This window comes from Microcebus murinus, chromosome 15, assembly GCF_040939455.1.
Source record: "Microcebus murinus isolate Inina chromosome 15, M.murinus_Inina_mat1.0, whole genome shotgun sequence".
In the NCBI taxonomy this organism is placed as follows: Eukaryota; Metazoa; Chordata; class Mammalia; order Primates; family Cheirogaleidae; genus Microcebus; species Microcebus murinus.
Genome location: NC_134118.1, coordinates 64,266,009 through 64,275,075, shown reverse-complemented (window position 1 = coordinate 64,275,075; position 9,067 = coordinate 64,266,009). Strand labels below are relative to the sequence as shown.

Genomic DNA, 9,067 nt, shown 5'->3' with positions numbered 1-9,067 from the left:
GTGTGCTGAGTACTCTTCCCAGTTCTCTGCATATTACAAGGTTTCTCCACTCTGGCTGGGGAACACAAAATACTCCCTGCCACGTGTGAACTTCGGAGATTGTTCTGCTTCTTGCTTTTCAGTGGTTCTTTCCTCAGCTATAGATAATTCTCTTATACCCATGTACTGTTCATTATTCAGCTGAAGGCTTGAGGAGAACCCTTTGCAGATCATAAGAGAACACTTTCTCTAGCTCTGTGTGACTCTTTCCTCTCCATATAGTTCTCTCCTCTCTGATACTCTGACCTCCAAATTCTAGCCATCCTAATCGTTTTGAGTTCTCAAGTGTTTCTTCAACTCAGGAAGACTGCCAGGCTCTGTTTGAGTCCTACCTCCCCATCTCCCCCATGCCATGGCCAGGAAACTCTCTCTAGGCCATACATTGAGGCTATCCTTAGAGGAAAGTTTATTTTTTCAAATTAACTTTTTATTACAAAATCCTTCAAACACGCATATAACAGTAAGAAGAATAATGAGTTCCCCTATGCCTATCATGCAGTTCCAATAACCGTCAAGATTTTCCCAATCTTATGTCGTCTATTTCCCCAGTATAACTCTTTCTGAGCATTTTGAGTGAATCTCAGACAACACGTGTCTTATAAATACTTCAGTGTGCAGTCTAAGTGATAATTAGTAAAGACTTCTTTTTTTTCACATCAGAAGGGTAAAGGGCCGATGTAGTAACAAAGTTTGAGGGAGGCACACCTCACACGTTAGCATGAGACTCTAATCATCACATGAACCTGTGAAAAACAGCTCACTTCAATCCTAGTCGGAGATAATATATATAAAGAAAGCAGACTGTCCTACTAAATAACTCGATCTAGTGATTGACAGTGTAAAATCATAACATTTTAAACTACGGAAAGTGAGAATTTGAAATGCAGAATACCAAATAGTATGTCATGAATTCAACATGCAGAGGGATTGCATGAACAAAGATAAACCTTAGGTCATTGCTGAGAATACTAGAAATAGGCAGAAAGTTCCAGAGAGGCCCTTTCTGGTTTAGGCAGAGCTGATGTGTGCATGGCTGCCGATTGCCTTCCGGGAAGGCTGGTAGCATGATGAGAAACAAGGGCACTCTAGAGAGAGGAGACCCCCAAAGGGAGCTAGAAATGCAAAACAGAAAAAAAAAAAAAAAAAAAAGCAGAGGATGATGGCTCTGAACCACTCACAGAGCGCATGCCTTATTGACCTATGATTAGGAGGCGAAATTTGCCCAGAAAATGGAGATTCCTGGAAGATGGTTGGACCCCCAGGTATTTCAAGAGGCAATTTCGACTGCTGTGATTTCCAGTAGAGACACACAAGGAACAAAATAGAAAAGAGTGATAGAGAAAGACATTTGTGAAGCAATATTCTCAATCTGTGACCTTTTAAGACCGTGCTCCCAAGATTTTAAAGCCAGGTTGTGCTTTCGTAAGTAAAGGTAAATAGATACTTTGCTCTTGTTCTAAAGGGCTAAATGAAGTTAAATTTAGGGCCCCAAATCCCCACAGCTTTATTATGGACTCTGTGAATTAACTCTTTCAAATTCTGTACGCTGTTTTGACCTAAGACGTGTCGGAGGACCTGCGCCCCATCTATTCTTCTGCAAGCTGGCTGGAGATTGTCTCGTGCTGCCGCCGAAAAAGCTGTGTCAAGCCACGGGAGGCTCTGTTTGAATCTAACGCCCTGCGATCATTCTCCCCAGAGTCTGGGCCTGACAGTGTCAGCAGTGTTGTGAAAGAAGACAGAGCTCAAGTTGGTGGCGTATCAATTTACAGTCGTGTTAGCATGTTTTTATGTGAGCCGTGAGTCTTGCAGATTCACCAAGTTTCAGCTTGATTTGTGAGCTCCCGTTTCTGGGGCACGCCACGCTGCAGTGTCACCTCCCCCGGTGCCGTAACAGCTTTCTTTAGATCCTCCCTTCGGAATTTGACAAGATGTCCGAGAAGAGCCGTAGTCGGGTTACGGAGTAGCCGGAGCATGAGAACCAGACTATTTATAGCTCTGCCCTTTCTAATGATCATGTTCGGTGCTGTGTACAGACCTTTAACCTAAAGTTATTGATCTCAATGACCCAGTTACGAACTGAGACTTTTCCGATTTTTAGAGTCAAATTATGATTTGCAGTACAGCATGAATACTTTTTAAACCCCAATACAAAAATTTTTTATAGCTTCATTGAGACATAATTCACATATCATACAATCTACCCATTTGAAGTGCACACTTCAATGTTTTTTTCATACATTCACCAGGTTGTGCAACCAGCAACCACTTTCTGTCCCTATAGATTTGCCTATTCTGGACTTTTCATAGAGTTGGATCATATGATATATAGTCTTTTGTGATTGTCTTATTTCACTTAGCATAATGTTTTTGAGGTCCACCTGTGTTGCAGCATGCATCAGTACTTAGTTTCTTTTTTTGACAAATAATACTGGAATAAACAAAAAATAGTGGCTCATATATAATCATGGAATTTACTTTGGCTGTCTGCTACTTATGCTCTGCAATAATTTCTAAATCCTAGTTGAAATATAATTTACCTAGAAGTCCGGGTATGAATTCTAACACAGGACATGAATTATAAAATGGGCGTGTTTTGTTCAGGCTTTTCTGGATTAGTAGAGACTTTCCTCTGACATTTGCACACACCGCCCATCCCACAGTCTTCGCATCCTGCCCAGGCAGTGGCATGAGGGTGTTCTGAAGAGTGAGGCTTCGGCAAAGTCAACAACGCGATGATGTTTGAACGACGGATGTCCTAAATAGCCAGGAACTTCCAGACCACCCCAAACTAAATCCACTCTCTTCATTTAAGCCTTTCAAATGGCTGCCGAGCTCTGACTATGGTGAGGAGCTATTTGCATGGAGCCTAAGGCTGCAGAGAGATGGAGAGTCTTCCAGGAGTGATGAATCGCTGTCTATAAAGGACAGCTGGCACTCATTTGCAAGCATAATCTCAACCAATTTTTGCAGAGACGTGTAGCTTACCTGCCAGTAACCATTGTCACATATGTTGTTTCACTGCCTGAAGATCTGTACGTACACTACTATTAATAGCTATGGCAGCATAGGAGCAGCTGAATAGCCACCATTATAATCCGCAGGTGAACGGTGTCAATTGTTGTGTGAAAGGAATGGCAATTTCAAAGCAGTTACAACCAGTCAGCCGGTCGGACTAATGGGAAGGATTTATAATAAGACATTGTAGCTTAAAATGTAGAGGCAAGCGGAGAGTAGGGGTGGAGGGAACACTGCAGCTCTCAGACGCAGGCCACGAATGCTCTAGAAACTCAAGTACCATGTTTTCATGCTTGCTCTGCTAATGTGACACTCTGCTGTAAATGCAGTTGCTGTAATGATTGTCAGAATGGTGACTTGAAATAATGTATGTAAAAGTGCCTTAAGCATGGCAGTCGTAAACTATTAACCGAATCTCAAAAAAGCTAAATGATTCCAATGTGGCTTATGTCAAAAACCAATATAGAAATCTCTATTTTATAAAGTAATCGCCAAGTTCCAATTATTTTCAAACAATTTTTGTACAAGGCAATCATTTAGAAAGACCCATGGATTTCACCAGTTTTCATATGTATAGAACAGTTCAATTCAACAAGGTGCTGGGGATACATAGTATATAAAACAGGCACATCAAGAAGTTTACAAGCTCATGAGGGAGGTTAGAGTTACCCCTCCTACCTGAGAGTTCTGCAAAAATATTTTTTGCAAGTCCCTTGTCTATATAGACAACCTGATCTATATGGTGAATTATTGATGAAAATTTAGAAAAATGGCTAGAGAGATTAAAGTATGTGTCTCTTGTCCAATCAGTGTATGTAAAAATTCTTCTTAGTATCCAAGCACCATCTCCTTTTGTTTAGGCATCATCTGTTGTGTTCTTTCTTGTCAAATGCCATTTTTTTTTGAGACAGTCTAGCTCTGTTGCCCCGGGTAGAGTGTCATGGCGTCATCGTAGCTCACTGCAACTTCCAACTCCTGGGCTCAAGCGATCCTCCTGCCTCAGCCTCCCGAGTAGCTGGGACTACAGGTGCACAACACAACATTTGGCTAATTTTTCTATTTTTAGTAGAGATGGGGGTCTCACTTTTGCCCTGGCTGGTCTCGAACTCCTCCTGAGCTCAAGCAATCCACCTGCCTTGGCCTCTCAGAGTGTTAGGATTATAGGTGTGAGCCATCGAGCTCAGCCTGTCAAATGCTTTCTTCCTGACTACTTTCACATCTCCCATCATTAGAGAAAGGTAGCAGTATTGTTAATATTCAAAGGCTATGGCTCTTCGGAATGTGTGTGTATTGAAAGATTACAGATCTTGTCTCTGCAGTTCCCTGACACCATTTATTTAACACTGATTGCATCTTTCCTCTCGGGGTGGGAGTGTGGGGCCGGGGTGGTGGTGGTGGTGGTGTGGCTGCATCACTTACTGGCATGCCCATGAACACGATGACTCTCTCCAAGGCTGTTACTGGGCTTCACTGAAGATGACCACAGATGCAAATTCTACCCTGAATATGCAGGAAAATTTGAACAGTGATTTGTTTTCTGGCCAGGCTTACTTTTCTGTTTGGAATGTTACAGCTTAAAAACAGAACAACACGCAATCCAAACATGTCATCTTTTGCAGTCTTGAGACTGTAACCCTTGCATTGCTAGAATGGGATCTCTTTGATGTTGTCTGCACCTCAGCCTTCCAGATGCTGCCACCAGCAGGGAGAACAAGGGAGACAGTATGGGTGGAGAGAGAAGGGTGGTACCATTCATGCAAGGATGCCAGCCTTTTATCTGGCAAAACAGGCAGCATACTGACGGGGAGCAAGAGAGCATATTAATCTGAAGGGTCCATTGGATTGGAAGGGCCCATTGGCTTTGTGGAGCAATAATCTCAAAAGCCTATAGAGGAGATAGCCATGGCCACCCCTGGAGGACTTCCTAACACAAAGAGGAGCGTATGGAGGATGTGGGGTGACTGCGTGGGTGACAGTGGTTGGGGCACACAGGGTAAAAGACATCTGCCATCTCCCAACAGCCCTGGGTGCTATTGGTGGGAGGCAGCACCAAGCTGGGAAATGAGCGAGTGGAAGCCGGCGCTGGCTTCGTGGGGGGTGGGACTCGGTTTCATGTGAATGGAATCATGTGTGGTCTTTTGTGACCGGCTTCTTTCACTTAGCATCATGTTTGGTTTAATGCTCTGTTGTATCATCTCGAAATTCCTAATTTTATCCCTGAATTTGTGTTTTGTAAGTAACATCTGATGGGACAATGGGACATACCTGTGAGTGGTGGAGACATGCCAGTGGCCCCGGTGCTGAGCAAAGGCCAGGTGGCTGGTCAGGACCTGGTCCTTGATTGGTGGTGGGAGTGTCAGTGGCTGCAGTCACAATAAAAAGGAGAAGCTTCGAAGCAAGGGGGCAGCATCGGTCCCCTGGTGAGAGGCAGTTTGGCTCTGTCTCCAGAGCCCATCCCTGCAACGTCTGCACAAATGTTAGCTCTCTGGCCTGAGTGCGGGACAGGGGCCACGGGTGACTGAGCAGTAAACTTTGTCAGTAAATTATTACAAAAGGAAAGCATACACACGGGCATTGCAGGAAGCTATTATTACAGAATGTTCAGAGTGTGGAATCTCTGGTTTTTTAAGCTACTGGTACATGGCAAAGCAAATATCCACAGGCTTGGAAATTAAATTTAAAGGTCATTGCATTCAATAGAAAAGAACACCATTTTTATAAGATGCTTCAAATGAACCAATTATTAATGAGGAGGACAATCTTAAAATTAAATTTTCCTTGTAATTGAAGATGCAATTATAAAATGCATAAGCATATGTTTTAAATTACATAAAAATCATGAAGGCAATTCCAAACAACCTCTACAAGTTAGCGGAAATGCCAGAAAAAAACCTTAAAATGCCAGTGTGTAAATTTACATTTAAAATAAAATTCAGATTTATACAAAACTGATTTATATGAAGAGTTAAGTCTTTTTTAGAAAACTCATTCTGTGAGAATAATCTCTAGATTTGCTAAAATTTATGTTTCAGAATAATTTATCAGAAAATTTTCCCAGCGCTGTCACAGTTTACAAATACTCATAGCTCTAGAAACAGTTTTGTCCTTCTTACAGTTAAAAATTACCAAAATGTATTTGTGATCTTGTATTTGCTAAGAGTGACTGATGTTGCTTTTAATTATATCAATTGAAAATGAAATTGCTAATAGTGGAAATTTTGAGGAACTACCTAATAAATAAAAGAAAATAAATAAAGAATAAATAATAAATAAAGGCAAGCCAGAAAAATATTATGTTAAATCAAGTTATTATATTTAAAGTATTATTATTTATTACATTATATAAAATTATGACAGACAATGGAATATTATTCAGTGCTAAGAAGAAATGAGCCATCAAGCCACGAAGAGACATGGCGGAGGCGTAACTGCACCTGGCTAAGTGAAAGGAGCCAACCTGAAAAAAAAGCTATGTACATACCGTGAATCTGAAACTGCGCTAAAAAAAAAAAATAAAGCCTAATTAAAAGGGGGCTTTATTTTAAAGGAAAGCAAGGAAGAAAGGGAGGGAGAGAGGGAGAAATACGGGGAGGGAAAATGGAGAAAAAGAAAGAAAGAAAAGATACTAAAGTGTGGGAATTATATATTTTCAACCAGGGGTTTTATATATAGCCAATGGGAATATGAATTGAAAGACATTTCCTGAAAAACAATTTGGCAGTATTATGAAGAACACTTTAAAAATGTATGCTGTTTGATTCAGTATCTGCAGTTCTAGAATCTATCCAGAGGAAATAATTCAGGGTTACATAATTTAAAATAGTGGAAAAAATACAAATGTCAGACAGGCAGCTGACAACTCTGTCTTAGCCTTCACTTCCTCATTGTACAGCCCTTCGGGGTCACCAGACACAAGAGCTTGGGGACTTCTCAGGTCTCTCTTGAGCGTGTGTACAACACTGGGCATGCACACAGCCCTTTGTGTGTGTGGCTTTCTAGATTTGCAGGAATATGTAGGAGTTTTCAAAGTCCTGTGGGCATCTCATTTTCTACCTCTCTTTACCTTTTAAATATTTTGGTTAATCTATTATTTGCCCCAACTGTTATCTACCACCTCAGGCAGCTGCAAAGCTAAAAACTTGCTTTTAAATATTTTTGACAAATGTCCCCAGACATGGGCTTTGCCACCAGGTGAGCTCAGAGTCAGATCGAATAAAGACAATTTTGCAAGTAAGGTCTCTCAGGGGAACCACCTGACAGGTAAAATAACGGCAATTCTCTAGGAAGGAGGCCTCGAAGAACTCCAACCCATTTTGTCCTTATCTGGTGGCTGCCGGGCTGCTGTGATGCGGAGGCTGTTGGTTTTCAAGCTAACACAGAGCCAGAGAGAAGGGAGTGGGAAGACACAAGTTAAAATGCCATGAAGCCCGTTGTTGTTACCAAGATTCAGCCATTTTTCTTGAATAAACATTCTCTGGGTTGTTACAAGCTTTTAGTTAATTTTCAGAGTTCTGAAAAAAGTTGATTCTGACCAATTTTTGACATTTTCTCTTTGCTTTTTATGGAAGAAAGACTTTTTAGAGGTCCTTCCTTTGCCATTTTTGCTGACATCAACTCCCAATAAGGAAATACTGGTCTAGGCTTATCATATTCACCCCATGCTTCATATTCATGTCAATTGTCTTGAACACTTTGTGTTGGGATAATGCTGGTTTTCTGCATGTCCTAATGAGACCTAGAGCCACATGCTGCTGGCAGTGCCACTCAATACACCACTCATGTTTGTGAGCATGCTCTTCAGGTATCCTTCTGAATTATAATTCTAGGTGTTGTAAGCCATCTTGGGACAGTCTCTCCTTACAGGACCCAAACAAATAAATACAAAACAAAATTATCTCTCAGTTGCTTGAATTAATTTTGTTTCATTCGTTCTGCACTTTTCATGTTCCTGTCACATAATTATTTGTCAATTATATTCATAACTGTTTCTTAATTTGTAGTAATTTTATCATTCAGAGGATAATTGTTAATTATTTTCCCTATGATTATCATGAAAGAAAAACAAGGCTTTTAAAAACTATGAAATTAAATTGGAAGGGAATTTCAAACAGCCACACTCCCCTTTGCCCTGACATCCCAGATGGTGTCTATGGTTTGTGTTCACAGTTATGCAAAATGACAGCTGTTGGGAAGCAAATATTTCCAGCATATTAATAAGAATGAATGCACTGCCACCTTCTGTATTAGCAGCTGTGGCACGGATAAAGAATGCTGATTGAGAATGCTCTCAGATATAGCAGGGAAAAAGGCTCATGTATGCTTTTGGATTGGTTTAGTGTCTGGATCAGTAAATGTAAAACCAAAACACCAAGGATCTAGCACCTACTCCATTAGAGACTCACTGTGTGACTTTGGATAAGTTCCTTTTGGAATGAGATAGAAGCATGAACTAGTAAGTAGATTAGTAAGACTAATATGCAGATGGCAGCATCTTAGTTATTCAGTATCATAATCAGGGAATGAAGTAGTGAACACAATTCTCCAAATATCTGAAGTGTATTTTAAGCTCTGAAATGTTAATTTTTATTGATTTGGAAGGGATCCCTCTAAAACTTTTCATATAGTTAACTTCTTTCTTAAAGTGAAAGACATGGAACATGATTTCAAACTCATCTTTATATACCAAGCCTATCAAGAGGAAAGCTGAGCAGATTATTTTACCATGTGAGACAGCACAGAGGCCAAGAGTACAGGCCCTGCAGCCAGGCCTGAGTTCACAGGACAGCACTGGGAATTTTGAGACCTGATTAAAGACCCTAAGCCACGATCTTATGAAGCCCAAAACACCTCAAATAAGATAACAAAAAAGAAGTCCACCCCCAGATATATTATAGTGAAAATGAAGAACACCAAAGATGCATTGGAAGAGTTCAGAGGGGAATAAAAAAGACAGATTGCCTTTAAAGAAGTGGTTTAATGACAGCTGACTTCTCAACAGCAACAATAGACAGCA

General features: G+C 40.7%; 1 non-coding gene across 1 annotated transcript; it reads right to left on the bottom strand.

Annotated features, from left to right (window-relative positions):
- Positions 1-693: 693 nt before the first annotated feature.
- LOC142876828 (small nucleolar RNA U13) lies at positions 694-793 on the bottom strand. The gene has a single exon (XR_012923642.1). It is a non-coding gene; the product is annotated as a small nucleolar RNA U13 (small nucleolar RNA).
- Between the last annotated feature and the right edge of the window lie 8,274 nt (positions 794-9,067).